Source organism: Balaenoptera acutorostrata, chromosome 14 (assembly GCF_949987535.1).
Source record: "Balaenoptera acutorostrata chromosome 14, mBalAcu1.1, whole genome shotgun sequence".
In the NCBI taxonomy this organism is placed as follows: domain Eukaryota; kingdom Metazoa; phylum Chordata; class Mammalia; order Artiodactyla; family Balaenopteridae; genus Balaenoptera; species Balaenoptera acutorostrata.
Genome location: NC_080077.1, coordinates 37,313,683 through 37,338,102, shown reverse-complemented (window position 1 = coordinate 37,338,102; position 24,420 = coordinate 37,313,683).

Below are 24,420 nucleotides of genomic sequence, written 5' to 3'. Positions count from 1 at the left end.
CCTGATACCAAAACCAGACAAAGATGTCACAAAGAAAGAAAACTACAGGCCAATATCACTGATGAACATAGATGCAAAAATCCTCAACAAAATACTAGCAAACAGAATCCAACAGCACATTAAAAGGATTATACACCAAGATCAAGTGGGGTTTATTCCAGGAATGCAAGGATTCTTCAATATATGCAAATCAATCAACATGATACATCATATTAACAAATTGAAGGAGAAAAACCATATGATCATATCAATAGATGCAGAGAAAGCTTTCGACAAAATTCAACACCCATTTATGATAAAAGCCCTGCAGAAAGTAGGCATAGAGGGAACTTTCCTCAACATAATAAAGGCCATATAGGACAAACCCACAGCCAATATTGTCCTCAATGGTGAAAAACTGAAACCATTTCCACTAAGATCAGGAACAAGACAAGGTTGCCCACTCTCACCACTATTATTCAACATAGTTTTGGAAGTGTTAGCCACAGCAATCAGAGAAGAAAAAGAAATAAAAGGAATCCAAATCGGAAAAGAAGAAGTAAAGCTGTCACTGTTTGCAGATGACATGATACTATACATAGAGAATCCCAAAACTGCCACCAGAAAACTCCTAGAGCTAATCAATGAATTTGGTAAAGTAGCAGGATACAAAATTAATGCACAGAAATCTCTTGCATTCCTATATACTAATGATGAAAAATCTGAAAGTGAAATTAAGAAAACACTCCCGTTTACCATTGCAACAAAAAGAATAAAATACCTAGGAATAAACCTACCTAAGGAGACAAAAGACCTGTATGCAGAAAATTATAGGACACTGATGAAAGAAATTAAAGATGATACAAACAGATGGAGAGATATACCATGTTCTTGGATTGGAAGAATCAACATTGTGAAAATGACTCTACTACCCAAAGCAATCTACAGATTCAATGCAATCCCTATCAAACTACCACAGGCATTTTTCACAGAACTAGAACAAAAAATTTCACAATTTGTATGGAAACACAAAAGATCCCGAATAGCCAAAGCAATCTTGAGAACAAAAAATGGAGCTGGAGGAATCAGGCTCCCTGACTTCAGACTATATTACAAAGCTACCGTAATCAAGACAGTTTGGTACTGGCACAAAAACAGAAATATAGATCAATGGAACAGGATAGAAAGCCCAGAGATAAACCCATGCACATATGGTCACCTTATCTTTGATAAAGGAGGCAAGCATATACAGTGGAGAAAAGACAGTCTCTTCAATAAGTGGTGCTGGGAAAATTGGATAGGTACATGTAAAAGTATGAAATTAGAACACTCCCTGACACCATACACAAAAGTAAACTCAAAATGGATTAAAGACCTAAGTGTAAAGCCAGACACTATCAAACTCTTAGAGGAAAACATAGGCAGAACACTCTATGACATAAATCGCAGCAAGATCCTTTTTGACCCAGCTCCTAGAGAAATGGAAATAAAAACACAAATAAACAAATGGGACCTAATGAAACTTAAAAGCTTTTGCACAGCAAAGGAAACCATAAACAAGACCAAAAGACAACCCTCAGAATGGGAGAAAATATTTGCAAATGAAGCAACTGACAAAGGATTAATCTCCAAGATTTACAAGCAGCTCATGCAGCTCAATAACAAAAAAACAAACAACCCAATCCAAAAATGGGCAGAAGACCTAAATAGACATTTCTCCAAAGAAGATATACAGATGGCCAACAGACACATGAAAGAATGCTCAACATCCTTAATCATTAGAGAAATGCAAATCAAAACTACAATGAGGTATCATCTCACACCCGTCAGAATGGCCATCATCAAAAAATCTAGAAACAATAAATGCTGGAGAGGGTGTGGAGAAAAGGGAACCCTCTTGCACTGTTGGTGGGAATGTAAATTGATACAGCCACTATGGAGAACAGTATGGAGGTTCCTTAAAAAACTAAAAATAGAACTTACCATACGACCCAGCAATCCCACTACTGGGCATATACCCTGAGAAAACCATCATTCAAAAAGAGTCATGTACCAAAATGTTCATTGCAGCTCTATTTACAATAGCCAGGACATGGAAGCAACCTAAGTGTCCATCATCGGATGAATGGATAAAGAAGATGTGGCACATATATACAATGGAATATTACTCAGCCATAAAAAGAAATGAAATGGAGGTATTTGTAATGAGGTGGATGGAGTTAGAGTCTGTCATACAGAGTGAAGTAAGTCAGAAAGAGAAAAACAAATACAGTATACTAACACATATATATGGAATCTAAGGGAAAAAAAAAAAAAAAGGTCATGAAGAACCTAGTGGCAAGACGGGAATAAAGACACAGACCTACTAGAGAATGGACTTGAGGATATGGGGAGGGGGAGGGGTGAGATGTGACAGGGTGAGAGAGTGTCAGGGACATATATACACTACCAAATGTAAAATAGATAGCTAGTGGGAAGCAGCCGCATCGCACAGGGAGATCAGCTCTGTGCTTTGTGACCACCTAGAGGGGTGGGATAGGGAGGGTGGGAGGGAGGGAGATGCAAGAGGGAAGAGATATGGGAACATATGTATATGTATAACTGATTTGCTTTGTTGTAGAGCAGAAACTAACACACCATTGTAAAGCAATTATACTCCAATAAAGATGTTTAAAAAAATTTTTTTTAATTTATTTTAAAAATGGAAAAGGTATGTTTGCTGAACCTATGACTCCAAAAATTAAAGAAAAAAATTTCCCAAACAGCCATTGTGTTGAAAGGATACCCCATGTGACACCTGTTGAGTTACTCAGAGGGAGCTCTGTAAACCTAAATTGCATCTTTCAGAAACACCTGAGATAATCTGTAATTTCTCACGTGGTCTTTGAGATCTAACTTTTGACTTAAAGATAAACTTCCCAACTTGACAAATTTATAATTATAATTAATAAATATAAAATCTTTTTTTTCTCCAGACTGTCTTGTCCTCCTCTACAAATCCCACAAAGGACACAGTAGAGAGGGCAGGAATGCAAAGGAGGTCTGTGGTTTGGAATTGGTCCAAGCCAAACTGAATTTTTCTGAATATACACTGAACTGTCAGCAAAGAACACCATGACCCAGAACTTGAACAAAGGGAAAACCCCACAGTCCCTGAAGTCACTAGTTCCATGAGTTGTTTTCCAGGGATTATTCACGTGTTTAAAATGTGTCCATCCAACCGCCAACAAAACCTCCTCATGAACATACCACTGGAATGATTTCCCTTTCTCTATTCCAGGTGAAATGTGCATTCCTCTGAGCAGCTCACCTTTAAGAGCACTTGCTGGACCTATAGATTCTCATATCTACTCTGAGACTTGCAGTATAGGGTCCTGTCCTCATCTTAAAAGGTCTCAGGAAACTGATATCTGAGATCCAGGATTGCGGGACGGTCAGAACCTGAAGGTAAGCAAAGGACCTCAATTCTTCCCAAAGCATCACCTGACAGAGACAGCCTAGCTAACATTGTAGGGTTCCTGGCAGAGGTGTATGGAGAGGGGAGAAGGGAAGATGGAGACAAAGACAGCTAGCTTACTGTTCAAGACTGGCCCATCTCCCCTCATTCTGGGATGACTAATTGAGAAAACAAAAGGTAAGTGAGAATCATCTTCCCTCATGTGTTTATTAAGCTCTTAAAGAGTAATTCTCTGCTGACTATGTTGATTCATTTATTTATACCTTAGGGATATAAACTTAAGATGGCATTATTGGCACAGAAAATAAAGAATAGACAGAAGCAAAGAGTTAAACAACTTTAATCATCAGAATTCTAGTGTCTGCTTAACTAGCTGTGTGAATATGAGCAACTTAACTTCTCTAGGAACAATTTTCCCATCTCCTAAATGAGAGAGATGAGGCCAAAATTTTCTACGATTACTTCTAGCTTTACCCAGGTAATGAATTTTTATGAATGCTGCATGTAAGCCAAGTAGAAAACATATGCAGTAAGATATAGTTGATAATAGTATTAAAAAAGGAATCATGAAGGATGTGTGTCAGTGAGAATTTGCTGCTCTTTTCCAGTCATCTTGCAGAAATTTATGAAAAATATAGAATGTTTTAATGTGTAAGAATGTCTGCTGAACTAAAGGGTACAAGCTTTCTAGACATGAGTTGTAGCCAAGGAGATAAAACTTAAGGATGGAGTAGAAGCATTAAGGAAATTTTTCCTAGAAAGGAGCAAATATAAGTAGCAGGGGTGGGGGAAATAAACGTTAGTAAACTCATAAGAATCAGAGAGCTAAAGAGCTTTGAAATAGGATGTGAGGACTCAGACGTATTTGAGAAGATACGTCATGGTCAAAATGAAGGACAGAAAAGATGACTCAAGCCCATCATAATGGATTTATAGAGAAGGCTGATTGATGGTGGTGGCCATCAATCCAATGAGGATGAGGAGGGTAGTAATAACAGTTACCATTTATTGAGCACTTACTAAGTATTAGAACTCTTTGCTAGGAAATGTATAAATACCTTGTCTAATTTCTAGAACTTTTTCTAAAGGATATTGTGATATTCATCACATAGATAAATAAACGAAGACTCAGGAAACGTGACTTCTCCAAGGGCTAACCCAGGTCTCTCTGTGCTATTTTCAATACACCATTACTGTTTGCCCATGAATAGGAAAGTTCCTCATCCAGGGCTTTGGGCAATCAAGAATTATTAAGAAAAAAATTAGTCAGAGATAACCATCGATAGATCAGGTGGAATTATTTCTCCTCGAGCAAAGGGACTGTGTCTTCCTTACCTACTTGTTCCCTGCACTTAGCCCAGGGTCTGGCACAGAGATGGGCCTCCCAGATGCCCCTTCAAGGAAAGACTTGCTGCCCAGCTGCTGAGAGTGGGGTCAGCCTCCAGCTGTTAGCTCCAGCAAGGTTGGCCTCAGCTGTAGATAATTGCCTCACCTGAAATCATGCCTTTTCCGGAAGCCTGCGTCCAGTAACTGAGCAAGAAGAGGAGTGTGGTGTTGGAGGATAAAGGCCTGAAGCTGATTTGAGACAACTCTAATGGGCAATCTGACTTTAGAGCTCCCTGCTCAATGAGCTGAGATCTTGTCAGTTCTACTTTGCAATTTGACTTCTCTCTTGGCCCAATTCTGCTTCTGTCCCATTCTTTTCATAGGTGTTGATGCCTAATAAATATCTTGGACTCCAGATGCTTCCAGAGAACACAATCTGCAACACACCCATTATGTGTCTAATAAATATTTGAGAAATGAATGGATGGATAAAGTGGTATGAGTTAAGGAGCATTTTTAGAGATTCCTATCTGCTCAAAAATGTTCCCAGTAGCTGGTGACTGAGATTCTACAATCAGAGGTTTATTCCTTTTTCTTAGTGCTTCTGCTCTTATAAATACTCATGAGGTAAATAGCATGTTAAACTTATTGGACACATATATCCTAGTGTAAAGAAAGTCCTGAAAGCACATTCTCATAGGAGGAGAGAGAGAAAAAGCATGAGAGCACTGATCAAAGAGCACTAAGGACTTGTCTTCTGCAGCTCAATCATTCAGAAGTTGAGCAAAGTGAAACCAACACAGAAGAACAAGGGAACCACGGAGGTCATTTAAAAGGGAACATCATTTCCTTATTTATGCTACCTTGGTGCTGCTTGCACATGAATTTCCACTCTCAGATATTTTTCAACCCTGTGGTGATAGAAAGATTCCATCATACCAGCAAAAAAGAAGCTCAAGCTTTCCAGTGAGTCTTTTCATTAATTATCACTATCATAATAACCATCATCATATCAACATCATCATTGCTATAATAAGCAAACATTATATACCCATTTTAAGTGACCATAGTGCCATAGTCACCGAAGTCATTCTCCAGGCTTTCTTCTCCTTTGTATATCATTTCAAATATTTCTTTAAGACAAAATGAAAATGGCATGTCTACTTTCATATACAATGATTTGCAAACTCAACCTCTCCTTGGTCAGCTGAAGGAAAATATCTTCTACAATTGAATAGCTAAATAACATTGTTACCTCAAGATACTTTCAATCTTTTTTTATAAATACCTTGATGTATAGAAGATTTTCACTTCTCCCTTAATGTCTCTCCTCTAAGTAAGGCCTTAAAATCTGAAATAGTTTTTCAAAATGCAGTGCATTTATTTCTATTCAGAAAATGTTATAGGTTTTACCTTAGTTTGTTTCATCCAAAGCAGTTTTTTTTTAATATATGTAAATACAGAGCAGTTGGAATTGGAAGAAGGAAAAATCACTCTAAGGACTTTGTGCACCCCCATAACTGCTTTATTCTCCCTGTGGCACAGTGACTGATGACACTTTTGTCATGCAACTCATCCTTAAAATCCTGTCCAGCTCTCTGAATCCATCCCCTACTACAACCACACTATCACCCCCCTGCCGTTCCCTATCCACTCAATATTCCTTTCTGCCAATGGACATTTTTGCTCCTCCTTCTGGTACCAGGTTTTGAAAGAAGAAAAAAAATTATTTATTTCTTAACTCTGTATTCTCATTTAAAATCTCTCCCTTCTTCCCCTTGTTCTCACCCACTTACCACCTCTCCAGGTCACCTCTGACCCCTACAGCTCCCCAGCCATTTCATCGTTAACTTTGCCTGAGTCAGAGGAATGATTCATGGAATCATAAAACTCAGGGTGGAAAAGAACCTTAAAGGTCAGCTAATTCAACCACCCTACTAAGTGGAACAACCAGCTTTTATTTTCATTCTTTCTTCCCTGACTTCCCAAACTCAATTGCAAGCATCAGAACAATGTCTCTAGTTGTTAATGGAACTTCCCGCTTTGGATATCCTTTTAAACAAGGTAGGTTCCCCTCTCTCTGAGATAGCTTAGGGAGAGTCCTGTCAGTGGTAGACAATGGATTACAGATGAGGAAACCAACAATCCTCTGAATATAAAGTTGGTTACTCTCTCAAAAACTGTTTTAAATGAGCATGTTTATTTCACTTACTCCATTTATTCTATGGGACAACTAAATATTGTCCCCAGAAAACACAGACAATTCAACAAAAGAAATATACAAATGGCCCATAAAAATATTAAAATATAATCAACCTAAGTCATGGTAAGATAAATAAATGTCAATTCAAATTATAGTGCAATTATATTTCTCATCCAGCATATGGCAAAAATTTAAAACAGGCACTCTCATACATTGCTAAGGGGTGTGTACAAAACCTTTATGGACAGGGATTTGCAATATCTAAAAAAATTATATGTGTGTCTACCTTTTGACCCAGCAATACCACTTCTAGGAATTTACCCTGAAAATACACCTCCAAGCCTGTGCCCTGCAACGGGAGGGGCCACGATAGTGAAAGGCCCGCGCACCGCGATGAAGAGCGGTCCCCGTACCGCGATGAGGAGTGGCCCCCGCTTGCCGCAATTAGAAAAAGCCCTTGCACGAACCGAAGACCCAACACAGTCAAAAATAAATAAATAAATAAATAAATAAAAAATACACCTCCAAAACTATAAAAATATATCTGTACAATATTACTCAGATTATTCATTGCAGTATTGTTTATAATTGTTAAATATTGGAAACAGCCTTAAATGCCCATTTACAAGAGAGCAGTTGTATAAACAATGATGCATCCACACAATGGAGTACTAGGCACCTGTAAGAAAGAATGAGTAAGATCTCTATGGAACCAATATGGAGTGCTCTCCAGGATATATTGTTAAATGAAAAAAGAGAAGCATATTTATAGTTAGTTATTTCTGTGTAAGAGAGAAGAGAAATTTAGAAAATACACATATAACTACTCATCTGCACATAAAGAAACACAGGACAAAATAGAAACTAATGATATTGCTGAAAATAATAAAAGGAATAGTAGGAAATTATACCACTTTTTATACAATCCTGACTTGTGGAATCATGTGAATGCTTCTTCATATACTCAAGAAAACAAGGATGGGCAGAAACTAAAACGGAATACAAACAGAAACAAACAAATGAACCAGTTGGGAGACGGGGGAGAAAACTAACTCAAGTAATTTTTAAGTGGAATAGTTGGACTATATACCTTCTATATACCTGCAGGCTAAAGACAAAAAGTGTTAACAATTATTGAAGTGCAGTCAGCAAGGGTTTCTTTCTATCACTGACATAAAGGTATGAAACTATTTTCGTATATTCTAGGATTAAGCAAATAAGTAAATATACAGTGGTCAGTGGGAGCCCGATTTCTCACTGACAAAGTTACAAATGTGGAAAGAAGGAAGGTCTAAATGATTCCTGTGGCTTTTCCCAGCTCTGTCTACTCAGAAGACCTAGAAGCAGTGACACCCATTCTCCATTCCCCAAACAAAACAAGTCTGGGGCACGGAAAGGATAAATTGAGTCTGGAAAATCTTTTTGTGGCAGAAAATAAGGACGTGCGTCAAAGAATGGTGGAGGCATACCAAAAGGACAAAGAAGCCAGCTCGAAGAACTTCCCACTAGTCAAAATCTGGAAATTTGAGCATCGAAATAATAATAACAGTAACTTATTATAATCCATTGAATGAAATAAGAACCCATGAGTCCATAGTCCTATTCATACACACATACATATGAAGAGAAAGTTCTTCCTTACAGTACAAAACCAACTAATGAATATAGAAGAAATGATGGACTTGGAAAGTCACCATTAATAACCATCATTGAAATAATTGATTCAGGCAAGAATCATTAATGGGTACTAAACTAGTATGTGTGAATTTGATGAGTAACAGAGTATTTACATAGCCTTAAAGTTTCTCCCATAAGATATTTATTAACTACAATGAAAAAAGCAGTAACTTTTCGGTGGAGAAATCTGGCAGACACCTCCTTAACCAAGTGATTAAACATTATCAGTAACGGTGCATGTCACTATCACATGCCTCCTGGTATGATACCCTCAGAAAGACACAGCACCACTCCTGTGGAATTCCTGCTGAAAATGCCTACCCCGAATCTAATCCTGAGGAAACATCAGACAAATTCAAATTGAGGAATGTGAGGAACAAAATATAATTGGCCACACACTTTAAAATGTCAGTGTCATAAAATACGAAGCAAGACTGAAGAACTGTTCCAGGTTAAAGGAGACTAAACTGAATGCAATGTGAGATTCAGCAGGGGGCTTTGTTTGTTTGTTTTGCTGCTGTTGTGTTTTTGTTTATTTGTTTTCTATAAAGGTAATTACATGGACAATTTGAAAAATCTGACTGTATGTGAAATAATAGTTATGTATCAATGTTAACTTCCTGATTTTGATGATTACATTTAATTATGTAAAAGAATGTCCTTGATTTCAGGATATACACTTGAAATAATTAGGGGTAAGTGGCATCATGTCTGCAAGTTTCAGTTTTTATCTTTTTGAGACTCTAGGTGAAAGGTATAAGAGAATCCTTTGAAACTGTCTTGCAGCTTTTCTGTAAGTTTGAAATTATGTCAAAATAAAAACACATAAGAAAAAAAACTATTATCCTCTTGTGGTCCATCCCTCCATTAGTTACTGTGTATTTATCACATGCTCTGTACTTCATTTTGTGTTGCATTCTATGGGGTCCTCCACCCACACATCGTGGTAACAAAATTGAAAGTTTGGGTGGAGTGGGCAGCCTTTTGATTCTCCTGTCAGATGTAAAAAGCAGACATGTTCCCATTTTTGTTTAACATGTACCAAATCCATCCTTCACACACAGTAGTAGTTGTTATAGGTACATATGCTGCTCTCATTATGTCATCTACCAAAGGTGGCTGCAAGAATATGATGTGAGACATTTGGGCCAATTCCAATCCTTTTCTATAAATCTATTCTAAAGCAGGAACTCTTAGACACCTATATAGTCAGTCTAAAGACGACTAAGGGAGACTAAAATAAGAACATTTGTACTTTTTTAAAAGTATCTATATACTTGAAGAAAAGCTTGTCTGCACCATATTTAAGTCGTTGTGCAAAATGTGTATGACTCATTCATTCATTCACTCAGAAAGCCTTGATGGAAAAACTAGTACTCATCAAGTTTTATGGATAAGTTCTACAGGTTTTAAAGCTAAAGGAAATGTTCCTCTTCTGGAACAGCATTTTCAGGAAGGAACAATATGGTAAGTGCTGTAATTGAATTATATACTAAGTATTATGGAAACACAAAGGAGAGCACGATTAACCTCACAACAGTTGATATTAAATCACAGAACAAGAGTCAAAAAAGTCATAAAAGACACCTAAGCTACCTGCCTTTTCCAGGTCAACATCCTAAATCTTGTCTGTGGTATTCCTGACCCCTGAACATGGAAAGGGGTGAGGTATCATCCCTACACCTTGGAAATGACTCAGAGGCAGAGGCAGGGAAGAGGTGAGGCACTGAGGTGGAGAGAGTTGGTCAGAGCAGAACATCTCTTAGCCTTCTACTTCCACCCATGCAGAGTGCCTCCACTTCATAGCTTTAAGGTATACACTTGCCACAAAATAATATTTCACTTGATAAAAGGATATTGGCGCTGGGCTTCCCTGGTGGCGCAGTGGTTGAGAATCTGCCTGCCAATGCAGGGGACATGGGTTCGAGCCCTGGGCTGGGAAGATCCCACATGCCGCGGAGCAACTAGGCCAGTGAGCCACAACTACTGAGCCTGCGTGTCTGGAGCCTGTGCTCCGCAACAAGAGAGGCCGCGATAGTGAGAGGCCCACGCACCGCAATGAAGAGTGGCCCCCGCTTGCCGCAACTAGAGAAAGCCCTCGCACAGAAACGAAGTCCCAACACAGCCAAAAATAAAATAAATATAAATAATTTTTTTAAAAAAAAGGATATTGGTGCTAAAAAAATTGAACTGAACATGAATTTTAGCACATGATTTCTCATTGATAGGAGTGTGTGTGTGTGTGTGTATTTCCAGTTGGAATGTAATTCTCTCAATACCTGGCATCTAGGTACACAAAAAAATTGTTCACAGAGGTTGTGCTAACAATAGTTGGTTTATGTAAAAGGATAAATACTGCTGCATTGTTCATAAGAGTGAAACACTGATAACTACAACTTAAAGATCCAGCAAATGGTCAGATAAATGCTACACTGAGCCATACTTTGAAGGGATTTTTTTAAGGAGGTTGATTAATATGTGCTCATCAAGAAGATTGTTCCAAATATGTTGTCAAGTGTACATACAATTTTATTAGCATTACAATGTTAATGAAGTATGAATCTCGATTTACAAATTCAAATATGCAAGAAAGGTAACTTTTTTAAAACAATGAACTTATTTTCTGTTTTAAACTTATTTTTATGTGGTAATAGAAATTAATTCCTGATATTGCAGTTGTGTTCCAGGAAGGCTTACTTAGGGTCCACATATGGGTGAAGAGACATCTTGTCCTTGATTTTGTCCTCTATCAAGGATCCTAGGATCCATTCTCACCCTGTCCAGTCACCCATCTTAGGATCACTCCAGTCATTTCTACATCCTCCCCTTCCTGAGTCTGGCTCTCCTGGCTACTTCCATGCCCTTCCCTAGAGTCATTCCATTCATGCTATACTGTAGGAAATTCTGAGAGACTGTCTAAAGTCCAATGAGTCTAGACACACCATAGTGGCATTTCCTGGGGCCTTGACACCACCCCTGCCTGAGGGTCTACCAGGACAGCAGGCACAACCTCTCTACCTTCAGATTCACTAAACCTGCTTGCATCCTGTCTCTCCACCACCAAGTTCACTTGAGTTGGGGAGTCAGAGCAGAGGACCTTCTTTCCCAGGAACCCATAAAAAAGGATGCCGCATACGGTTGTATGGTTTGAACACTGCACAAAGGTACTTGCTTGAGTATGAGTAGGGATGAAATCTAGAAAGTCAAGACCCTTGGCATGAGGCCAAGGCCGCTGGAAGAAGGAGCGGCTTTTGTCTTTGTATAAAAGTGTTGTCAGCCACCTAAGCCACCGCCCTTGGGAAGGATCTGCTCAACAAGGCACTTTACCGTAATTCATTCACCAAAATGTGGCCTTTTTCTAATTTTCAGAATGAAGCTGCATAAGCAGCTAGAGGTCCTTTCTTCCTCTCTAAATCTCTCTCTTCTCCCAAGAATTGATAGCTTTTTTATCTAGTCTTGAAAGCTCTAAGGCTTCTTCTGACTTACCATATGTTCTTCCAAATCTCTTTTTATTCCCTAAGTCTTTTTCTATTCCCACAAGGGCTCAAAATGTTGCAACTCAAAAGTTGTTGACTTTCTTTTTTAAATGCATTCAGTTGGGTCATCTTTTCTCTGAGGCAGTGAATGCAGAATGTGCTAGTTTATGGAATGGGTGAAAGGCCAGGACCACCAGGAAATACAGTGGGAAAAAAAACCTCAGTTAATATTTCAAAATGTCATATTACCACTGTGTGGGCATAGACCACTTCTGGAAGGCTACACTTGTCTAAACTGTTAGCAGTAATTCTCCTCAGGAGTGAAATTTGGGGATGAGATCTCTATTTTTTGCTATATAAATTTCTGCATTTGAATTGTTTTTATAAGGAGCTTGTGTGACTTTTGCAAATTTTCTTGAAAGACAAACATTTTTAAAACTGGAAAAAAATGTTCCAGTGTACTTTGAGTGATGGTATCCAGAATGATACCTTGGTTGTTCTCCCTTCTCCTGAGTGCTTTGTGCTACACCTACCTCTCTATGGTCGAGTTAAACTATTTTTAAATTCTTGATCACTGTATAAATGATGACATTAGTGTGAGTTATGGAAATGGCAGTATTAACTGATGGAAACAATATGGATTAAAATGTACATAATTGGCATAATTTAATATGATTTACCTTCCAGGTGGGGCCACAAAGGGTCCCATAACTGGAATTCCAATTTCTCACTTCCTTTTGCAGATGAGGAAGGGCCAAAACTTAACAGATAACAAGAGTAAATCCTAAAGGGTGGCCCAAAGGAACAGAGCTGGGAGAGCTGGGACAAAGCTCCTGTCCTCCAGATTCCAGGCCAGTGTCTGTTCTGTCACAAAACACACTTTCTCAGTTTGGGCTACTTCTCTTCTTTAGTGAACATAGAGAGAATGGTGAGCAGAATTGGATTTAAGTGAATGAAGTTTAAACTTCAAGTGCCTAATTTGCATGGGCCCTTTCTCATGTCCTGAGAGGGCCATAGCACTGTGTTCACATGGGCACCTGATTTTGTAAAATGTGCAAAGTAAAATATTTTTTAACAGCAATTGGTTCAGGCCACTGTCTCTTTCCACTCCAGCACTTCCTGCTACTAGGTGACATTGGGTGGCCATGTGACTTTGGAGGACATGATTAAGGGGTGGTTGATTCAGCTGTGGATACATATAGTTTCAGTACATTGTCATATATGTATATGGTTCACAGATACTCCCATGAAAGTCGTCACCAGCTATCCCCTGCAAGTATAGAGTATAGATTCTAAGAATCTCCTTACAGCCCACTGTGTCAACTCTCCTGGCCTCCTAACACAAAGGTTCAGGGCCAGAAGGTGATTCCTTCATAGCTCAGCTTTGACAGCATGTGATGGTGGAGAGATGATGTTGAAATGTATGGAACCAGAAGCTAATCCATAGAAAATCCTTTCAAATATCAAGTGCGTAAAATTTTAACAGAGGATTTGGTTCTCATCAAGATGTTATCAAAACAGATGTTTTCTCTTGTCAGGAATATATTTTAAAAAGCAGTGCATACAATTATAAAAGGTCCATATTTCTCACAGTTTATGCTAATTGTGTGAGACAGAATTTATCGGAATTTCTAGATTTGAAGGGAACAAACCTTTAACTATATTAAAAATAGACAGCAGGTCTATCACAGTTCAACAATATGATAAAAGGTTTTCCCAATTTGGTAACAGTTGTAAAAATTTACGACATTACTAACAACGATGGTGCTAAAAAATTTTAAACTAATAATTTTTAAAAATATTCAGTCAAGACTAAAATATCTTTCTTGTCTCTCTACAGAACATAAAATTGATATTTAGTAAAGAAGCAAAGAGTATACAGACAAAACAGTATTTTTTAAAAAGTAGTATAGAGGTGTGGCATACAGTTAATTTAAACATTGCTCTTTTCAGATTTTTTTTGTATTTGTGACTTTATGAACTTTCCTATATTGTAATTTGTGTGTGTGTTTTTGTACCTAATTCTGTATTCATTTTTTGAAAGAAGGCCCCTCAAATTATTATATGCTTCAGGAAGCCAGCAAACCCAGAATCACCCTGACAGGGAATATAGTTTTCTTTTGATGCTTGCCTCTAGCAGCTTTTTTAATCCCTGCCTTTTCCTGATTTCCCATCCCACTTCCCCCTACTTCTTTTTTCTTTTCTTTTTTTTTTTTTACTTATTTTTGGCTGTGTTGGGTCTTTGTTGCTGCGCGCGGGCTTTCTCTAGTTGCGGTGAGCGGGGGGGCTACTCTTCGTTGGGGTGCATGGGCTTATTGCGGAGGCTTCTCGTTGCAGAGCACGGGCTCTAGGCTCCTGGGCTTCAGTAGTTGCAGCGCGCGGGCTTCAGTAGTTGTGGCGCACAGGCTCAGTAGTTGTGACACAGGCTTAGTTGCTCTGCGGCATGTGGAATCTTCCTGGACCAGGGATTGAACCCATGTTCCCTGCATTGGCAAGCGGATTCCCAACCACTGTGCCACCACCCCCTACTTCTTCGATCCCTCATCCTTGAAGGTAACACACACAGAAGGCTTTCCAAGATACCTAGCCAAAATTAATGGTTCTTGTTTACAGTTTTCACAGCAGCCAATATTTGCCTCTGACATCACACTTATCAGAATCTGCCCTGGATTAATTTATACATCACATATATATTGAGGAAAAGTTATATGCTGGGTTCTGTGCTGAGTCTCAGTACTTCCTTTGGTCCCAGCCTTGCCCAGGATCCTGAATTTTAGAAGGCCCTCCAGCCACGCCCCTCCAAATGGGCTGGAGGTCTGTGGGCCCAGTGGGGCATGCTCATCCAGAGCCCTGGTCTCCTTTCCTAAATCACATACCTGGGACTCCAGAATTACTTGCTTAAATCCACACTGAATCTGCTTCTGCACAGGCCTCTTACCCTGGTCCTTCCTCCAGAGAGCTGATTTGCCATTGGTATGCTCACTCCTAGGGCCAAAAGGAAGCTGTTATTGCAGTAGGGGAGAAGGTACAGGGCTTGGATATAAAGGGGGAGATCCTATGCTGTAATGGGAAAAGAAAGGAACAAGCTAGTAGTTTCATTTCTATCATGCCCCAGACCCTACAAATGTCAGTTATGGGCCTGCTAAGACTGTAGTTGGAATGTCTATGTCTTGTTTTTCATCCCAGAGGTTCCTAAACTTTCTCTGCCTCTATAATCTTTTAGTATCTTTGTAATTTTTTCATGGCATAACTAGGGCAAAAGAAATGCTTAACAGTTCCACTTATTAAATCCAAGCTACTTAATAGTAGTAATTCACATGATATCTTACAGATGTCACATTGTTTCCCTCAAAAATGTAAAGTATCCTGCAGCTACCCTATGAATTTTCCAGAGACCTGGAATACCTCATTGCACAGTTTTGGAATTGTGTTCTATCCACTAGGGTATGAGTTTCTTTGGAAAAGATATTGAGTCTCATTCATCACGACAAATTGTATTTTCCAAAAATGACCACATTCGAGTCCTACAGGCTTTTCTAGAAAGTTACCACTCTCTCAAGGAGATACGAAGTCTAACTCCCTTCCCCTTGAATTTGAAGGGACTATTGACACACCTGTGATCAATGAAATGTGGCAGCAATGGCACTGCATGACTTACAAGGCCAGGTCATAAAAGGTGATACAGTGTCTACCTTGTTACCTTAACCTCTTGCTCTGAGCTGTCATGTAAGCAATCCAACTGCCTCGATGCCTCCATGCTGTAAGGAAGCCCAAATTATCCCACTCAGAGAGACCACAATGACAGGCCCTGAAGCTACTTGAAGGAAAATAGAGTCCTCAGCTCCTCTAGCTCCCTCCTCTTCCAACTCCAACCACTATCTGAGTGCAACCATATAAGGCACCCAATGCTGTAACCACCCATCTAAGCCCTTCCTGAATTCCTGCACACAGAATCTATGATCATAATAAAGTGACTGCTGTTATTTTAAGCCATTAGTTTTGGAGTGATTTTTTTAGACAACAATGGTAACTGGAAACATTTTTTTTCTTATTGCCTTGACAGCATAGTATACTGAATATTTTGAAAGGTTAATAAATGCTCATCAAATTGAATGGAAAAATGGAAAATCTCAAAGTACCAGTGATTAATCTAAAGTTACACAGGTATATGTTGAAAATATGGAAACTTAGGTTATATGTATTCTGATTTCATAGCAAACCTAGGGTACTAGGGTTTGATCTTTTTAGAGTTTTAATAAATCCCTTAAACGAGTCAATTACCTTGCCTTTTGTCTTCATGTCCTCACAACAAAGGGCAGGAAAATAATTCTAAATACTCACTAGCAAGCTCACTATATCATGAGGTCACCGTAGGGGTCGCGTATGCTGAATTATCAATTCCAGTTAATTGAGGATTTTAATTAGTCAATTCAGATTAAGCAAGGTACTACTATAATTGGTGGATTCCAAAGGCAGCCATCTGTTCCCTTTGTGAGTATTAATACTATGTCCTATAGCGTCTATCAAGGAAAAGAATTTGTCAAGTAGAAATTCTCTTAACATTAGCAAAAGGTGAATGCTTAGGAAATAAAAGGGAAGAGCTGGGGAGAAAACAGACTAAAGACAGGAAAAAAGAAAAAGCCTAGGAAGAAAGCAAACAGTCCAATTATTTGCTATGTTAAGAGAATCAAACTGAATTTAACTTAGACATCTGTTTATGCCTGTTTTTTTTTTCCACTGGAGTGGAGGGAGGTAATTAAAATGCCATGTAGCTGCTTGCCTTGTATGCATTTCTAAGCATAATTCAAACTCTTATGAATCTGCCCTCTCAAAGAAATAGCTGATTATAGAAACAGAACAAAACCTCTTTGATCCCTCTTGTGATACAACTAGGTCATGAGAAGTAGAATTCCAGATATATTTTGTTTTAAATGATTCTTCATGAAAAATCTGACTTGGGGAGGTTTTTGAAATGAACAATGATGGAAACCAAGGCAGAATATAAAGCAAAAGACTTGTTGACATAAAAAAAACACCAACTCTGCAAAGGTTACCTAAATGGACTTATTGTTGACATGATTTTTTTTTTCCAACCTCCTTCATAATAGGGTTTTTTTCCTAAATGAACAATGCCGAAAAGGTGCAATGATAAATTTCAGGTGCGTGTAACAATAGACGAATTGTGCCATGCAAAACCCCATAACATCTTGGGTACTGGTGGAAGAAAAAAAAGGACAATATTTATGAGCTTCTCATAAACTTCAACCTGTTTTTCTAGTGGTTTTGTTATCTAAAATACATAAATGTATCTTTGTCTTCTAGGCAGAGGAAAATTATTGTGCTTTTGGAATTAATTGTGCCTCTCTCTAAAAGCAAAAAGTTAACATATTTTGCGGAGAACCTAGTATTTTTTAACACTTACTTGTAAAATAATATAATTAAGATAAGGCTGTATATCAATTAAGGTGGTTGTTTTTGTTTTTGCTTTTCCCCTTACAAAGAACAGACAACCTCTTACGAACTAGTTTAAAAACCAAAAGAGACTCACATAACAGTAAAGTTCAGAGTTAGGACTGGGTTCAGGTGTAGCTCAATCAAGAACATGCCTCTGTTTTTCTACAGTTTTCTTGGTTTTGCCCTTCTTCATAATGTCATCTTCAGGCTTCCCTCATGATTCCAAAACAAGTCTCCCAGGAAGGTGGATTTCATGTGCTCTTACTCACATCTCCTAACCTGCTTGAGATTGAATTTTCGGTGCAATCTACTGATTGGTCTATACCAATTCAGGTCCCACTCCTGAACTGAAGGCAGTTCAATCCCACGCAACTAACAGCTGCTACACAATGAGGAGGGGTGACTCTTCGAGGAAAATCTGAGTACTGCAAGGAAGGAGGGAAAAGGTGTATAGGATACCAGAAGATAATTGATGTTCACTACAGGTAGTTCGTGCAAACGGTCACAGCAGCGCTTATGTTTTTGGGCAAGTATAACTATGGGAAAGTATAAGATTTTTCACTAGAAAAAACAACCCTTCTGTTCTAAATTATGTTTTTAACGAAAGCAGAAATAATGAATTTATCAGAAACAAATCAAAGAGTCAAATTAGCAAGAATTTCAACTATGGAAAATGGTTTATGTAATTCTGATTCATCTAGCAAATATTAACTGAGTACTTACATATACCAGGTGCTGTGCTAGGTTGATATTTTTATTAGTCTATTAAGTATCATTGTGATATAAATAAATAGGTAATATAATTGCTGGTAGCCTAAGACATATTATTAAAGTTTAAATAAATAACATATATGATTTCTCTTAGGCTTTTAGAAATAGGCCCCCCTCACCAAAAAAATATATTCATGACTACCATTGTGTATCATGAGTGATACGAGGGCCCCAGATTAGGAGCAATGATAAAAATAAAACAGAACAAAAAGTGTAGACACTAATATATATGCATAAATCATATAAATCCTATACACTGTTGGTATTAACTTTAAAGCTCAATCCTCCACTAAATCATTCTCTAGCACGAAGATACACTCTGATGAGGGGCTTCCAAATTTCTTATTTACCATTTACTCCCCTACAGGAGTCAGACCGAGCCACCTGGACTCAATCTGAGCTCAATCTGGGGTGGTTTCTTCATCCTATGACACGGAGCCATTCAACCCCAGACCTCAGGGTGCCACTGGGTATGCAGTACAAGAATTAACCTTAAGAATTAATATCATTAGTGTTCAGGTAGCTCATACCACTCACAAATTTCCCTCTAACAAAGAATAGTCTGAATTTTATATATTAGTCAAAAACCTAGCAGAAGCGTACCCAGGATGAGCCAAGCATGCGGCTGACTTCGTATCAGCAATGAATGCACACTGAGCACTCACTTTCCACTTTCCAAATTTCTGTCCTGCACCCACACAGCCAACCTGTGTTCAGACGATCATTTTTACTAAACACTTCACCTCCCACAAAGCAATAGTGTGTATGATTTATATAATTAATGTTTGTAAGGGACTGCTAGAGCCTGGTCTGAAAGATGCCTTTGAAGAGGAAAAGATTGTTGATGCTATGATGTCCTGGATTTCATATCCTTATCAAGACTGCTTCTATGAGGAAAAGCTACAGAAATGATAGATGGGACCATTTTTATTCAGCACAGTTACAGGTGGCAAAACACTGCTGTAGGACTCAGGCAAGAATATGTCCCTAGGCGACATCAACTGTATAAACATGTATCGTGTCAATCAGTAAGAATGTAGGTACGATATTTTATAGACCAGGGGTAATGTTAATTCCATCCTGCTTACAGTGTGCTCTGTACTGGAAAAGTTCAAGGTGCTTTGCAAGCACCATAATTTAGTGAAGCATGAAATGAAAGCTACACATAGGAAAGTTGAGGTATTTTGAAAAATTAAGACATTATCTTTATTCAGCTATTAACCAAGAAGGATTGACATTCAGTACTACAAATGCTTTCCCCCATACAGACACTTCTGTTGTTATTTAGGGAAGGAAGGTAAAGAAAATTGATCTTCACTGAGGGTATACAATGGACTACACATTTCTAGGAGGTTTCACATTATTTATCTTGTTTGAACATTAAAACATCTCAGTGAGGTATATTTTATAGTTGAGGAAACTAAGGCTTAGAGGAAACATTAATCTGGCTGAGATAACATAGGCTACCATGTGACAGAGCCAGGAACTTAAGCCAATTTTGCATGATTCCAAAGCCATTGCTCTTTCCATTACACATACAGCAGTGGACTAATAAACACCATCAATCTAATAGTTTCTTTCTTTTAGGAGCTTGCCCTTACCTTTGCAAAGAACCGAAGAAACATATATTTTTCAAATAAATTATTCTTGAAATACCCGTGAAGCTGTCTCATACCATGCAAGCCCTCATTTCTCTTTTCCATCCCTGAATTGTGGACCAGAATATACAGTATAGTATTTGATTACTTACAGGAAGCCTCTATTTTAAAATAGTACCTGATTTATACCTACCCACTGCCAATCAGACACATAAACCACCTCCAACACTTCTACCATCACTGGGGTCAATAAAGTCATGACTATGGTAGGAATTCCAAAAGGAAAGAAAATTATTGAGTTCATCAGTGAAAACACAGAAAGTATCTGACAAAACAGGAATGCCTTAAGATACTGTGGATGGGCAGGCAGACTCAAGAAGCTCTCAACTCGGAAGTAAGTTGCCCTCCTGTAGACTGAAATTTTAAAAGATACTTTGTTATGCTATTGGAATTTTTTAAAAATAGCAAATCATTTAAATTCATTTAAAGGATAAAATATCCTTTTCCTAAAATACACATTCCACCAAGGGGCATCTAACTTTCACAATTTAGGGATAATTCAGATGGTTTTCCCAATACTTCTGTGAGATCAATTGCACTGAGGAACTGTCCATTTTTATTAGGAGAATGAAGATGAAAGTAGTTAATTTTGAAGCATGGGGCAGTTTGAGGGAAGTTCAAGGATCAAGGTACAGTGCTAGGCTTGGGCCAGTATGAAGGCATTCAGTACTAGTAACCTGGGGAGATAGGATTAATAGAATAAAAGGTAGATAGAAAGGGATATGAGAGGATGTTAAGAAGACATTAGAGGATTTGGGAGAGGTATTTGACAAAATGATTCTAAAGTTCTTCCAGAAGTATAAATACAAAGGACACGACCAACAGCTGAATGGATATACAAAGTGTGGTATTACCTACAATGGAATATTATTCAGCCATAAAAAGGAATTAGGTTCTGATACATGCTACAACATGGATGAATCTTAAAAATATACTAAGTGAAATAAGCCAGGCATAAAAGGACAAATATTGTATGATTCCACTTATATAAAATATCTAGAATAGGCAAATTTACTGAGAGAGAAAGTAGATTAGAGGTTACCAGGGGCTGGGGGAGGAGGGTTATAGGAAGTTATTGCTTAATGGGCACAAAGTTTCTGTTCGAGGTGATAAAAATTTTAGAAAAAGAGTGGCGATGGTTGCACAATACTGTGTATATAATTAATGCCACTGAATTGTACACTTAAAAATTGTTCAAATGGAAGATTTCATGTTATACATGTTATGCCACAATAAAAGAAATAGTAAAAAAATAAGAAGGGACAAGTCAAGAAAAAAATTAAAGAACAAAGCAAGAGGAATGAAATTAGTCCTTGCCTTGCTATTTATTAAAATGCATTATTTTAAAATTATGATCATTAAAACAGTGAGATCCTGGCACAGAAACAAAGAAACAAATAAATGGTATCAAGTAGAAAGTCTATAAGCCGATCTGATTATACACATGTATTTGGTATGGAATAAAGGAGGAATTTAAGTCAGTGAGAGGAAAGTAATGTATGAGCATCAACTAATGAGCCACTTGAGGAGGAACTGCCTCCTGAGGGCAGGAATTCTGCCTGCCTTACACAGCAATTATTCCCCAAGCAAAGTCATACCTGGTACATTGTAGGCATGCAGTTAAGGTTTGTTGAATGAATTAAAATTCATCCCTATATAATAAAATATACCAAAATAAATTCTAGATTGAATAAAATTTTTTTAATTGGGAAAAAACATCAAATACTGATAAACATGAAAAAGTAAAAACCTCTGTACATATACATCAAAAGGTGCATAAATAAGATTTAAAAGAAAATGAGAAGCTGAAAATATTATATATGTATATTTGTAATATATGAGACCAACATTGTGCCTTCATTTATAATTAGCACTTTTAACTCAATAATAAAAGGACAACTACCTCAAGAGAATAATAAAGTGTATCAACAGTCATAAAAAACTACAAATAACCAATAAGACTATGAAAAACATCTTACATCATTAATAATCAAAAAAACTAAAATTAAAATGATAGATACTATTTCACCCATCAGGTTGGCAACTGTCAAACTATCTAGTGTTAGCAATGATTCAAGAAATGAGTTTTCTCACACATTGCTGGAAGGGATATAAATTGGTCGAACTGTTATGAAAGATAATTTGGCAGGAAATACCAAAACTGTTTAAAATGTGAATACCGTTTGGTCACCTGATTCTATTTCTAATAATTTAGATTAAAAATAATTTAAAACACATACACATTTTTAACCTACAAGGTTGTTTATTTCAGCATTGTTCATAATAGAAAAAAGGTTATAAACATTTAAATGTCCAGCGATAAGGAATCGTTAAGTGAATTTATGGTACATCCATACCAAAGAATACTACACTATCAGGAAAAAAAAATGTTATAGACTATTTAACAAAATGAGGGAAATGTTCATTTTATATATATTTAGGTTTAAAAGCAGGTTATTAAATATTATTAGGCAAAATGATCCCATGTTTTGTGAAAAGGAAAAAATACAAAAACTGAAAGAATAATTATCAAAGTACTAATGGTGACTGTCTGTGATTGCCAGGTTAAATGGCAATTTAAATGTTATTATTACTAACACAATCTACTAATTGTTCTTCAATGAACATGTATTGCTACTATAATATAAAAGCAATAAAAGATGGCTTTAATTTTCATAAAGAAATAAAATAACAAGGAAGTTTGTCCTCTGTTCTCAGGACCCATGATTAATCAGCTATAATATCTGTCTCTTTCCCTGTGTCAAGCACATTTCTAAGAGCACTTGACACTATTTTATTTGATCCTTACCCTTTTATTAGGTATCATTAACCCCATGAATGAGGTCCTGGGTTTAGAAAAAGGAGTGTGTTCAAGGCCATGAAACTAGTGGCAGAGCTAGGAATGCCCCCCTGGTGTCTGATGCTAAAGCTTATGTTCTTAACCACAAACTTTCCTGGCTCTGTTATGGAGTAGTTAGGCTTTTTGAGGGTAGACAAAAAACTAACCACCAGGTATCACAGTTTCTATGAGAAAATGTTTTGGCATTCCAAACAACACACTTAGAAATAGTCATTGGGAAACAAATTTTTCTTAAAGTGTGTCACTTCTACCGATTTGCACAGTCTGTGTCTGTGTCACATAAATTCTTCTCAGAGGCAAAGTCCAGTACTGGGTAAGAGCACTAGCCCAGAATTAGATTCCCTGGGTCAAACCTGACTCTACCTATCCCTTAAGACCCATAAAACTTGTGCAGTTATTTAACATCACTGGGTCTGATTCCTCATCAGTAAGATAAAGATAATGAAACATCCAGTTATAAGATAAATAAGTACTAGGGAAGTAATGTACAACATGATAAATATAATTAACACTACTGTACATTATACATGAAAGTTGTTGAGAGTAGTTCCTAACAGTTTTCATCACAAGGAAAAAATTTTTTTCCCATTTCTTTAATTTTGTATCTATATGAGATAATGGATGTTCACTAAACTTACTGTGGCAATAATTCCATGATGCATATAAGTTGAATCATTATGCTGTACACCTTAAACTTATACAGCGCTGTATGTCAATTATATCTCAATAAAACTGGAAGAAAAAACTAAAAATAAATAAATCTAAATTCACATACATGCATGCATACATACATACATGCAATGATTGTCCTACCTCAAGGGGTTCTGGTGAGGATTAAATAAACTAATCCACATAGCGCTTTGATAGCTTAGTGTCTGACACATAGCAAACACTTGATAAATGGCAGTTACTCAAACCATTAATGTATTCTCTGGATAGTAAACTCTCCAAGGGCAAAAATCACATGTTACATTGCTTTTGAATTTCTTAATGAGCACAATAGATGCTTGTTCAGTGGATTGAAGCTGAATGTGAAGTATAATCTGAAGGGAAGTCTCTGCACTGCAAGCTCTCCGCTCTGATTCAACTGCATCGAGAGCCCGATCTTGCTAACCTTTGTTCACTAATAGGAGCCTTGTTTTATTCTCACCTGCAATGCAGTGACTAAAAGAAAATCACAATTTTAAGGCTGTCTTGCATTTCGTTATTAAACATTATTGCCGTTTACTGATTGCATATCCAATATTTAAATGCAAGGTGCTTTCATTTCAACAAGGCCTTTCAGGGAAGGATGTAATTTTACTAGTCTAAAAATCGTTAAATAACACCTGAATTGTAACATCCTTGAATGTTTATTATGGCACCCTGTAGAAAAGTAACTGTAACCTACTTCTCTCCTTCAGCAAGAAAGTAGCAAGAAGGAGTCAGGGCTCAATCTTCCACTGGAAGTATTCAATCTGGATAAATCTGAGATGGCTAGCAGTGTTCATGTGCCATGTGTTACTCTGAAGTCAATGAAGCTGAAAACCTCACTTTAGAAAGTTCTCTTAATCCTTGAG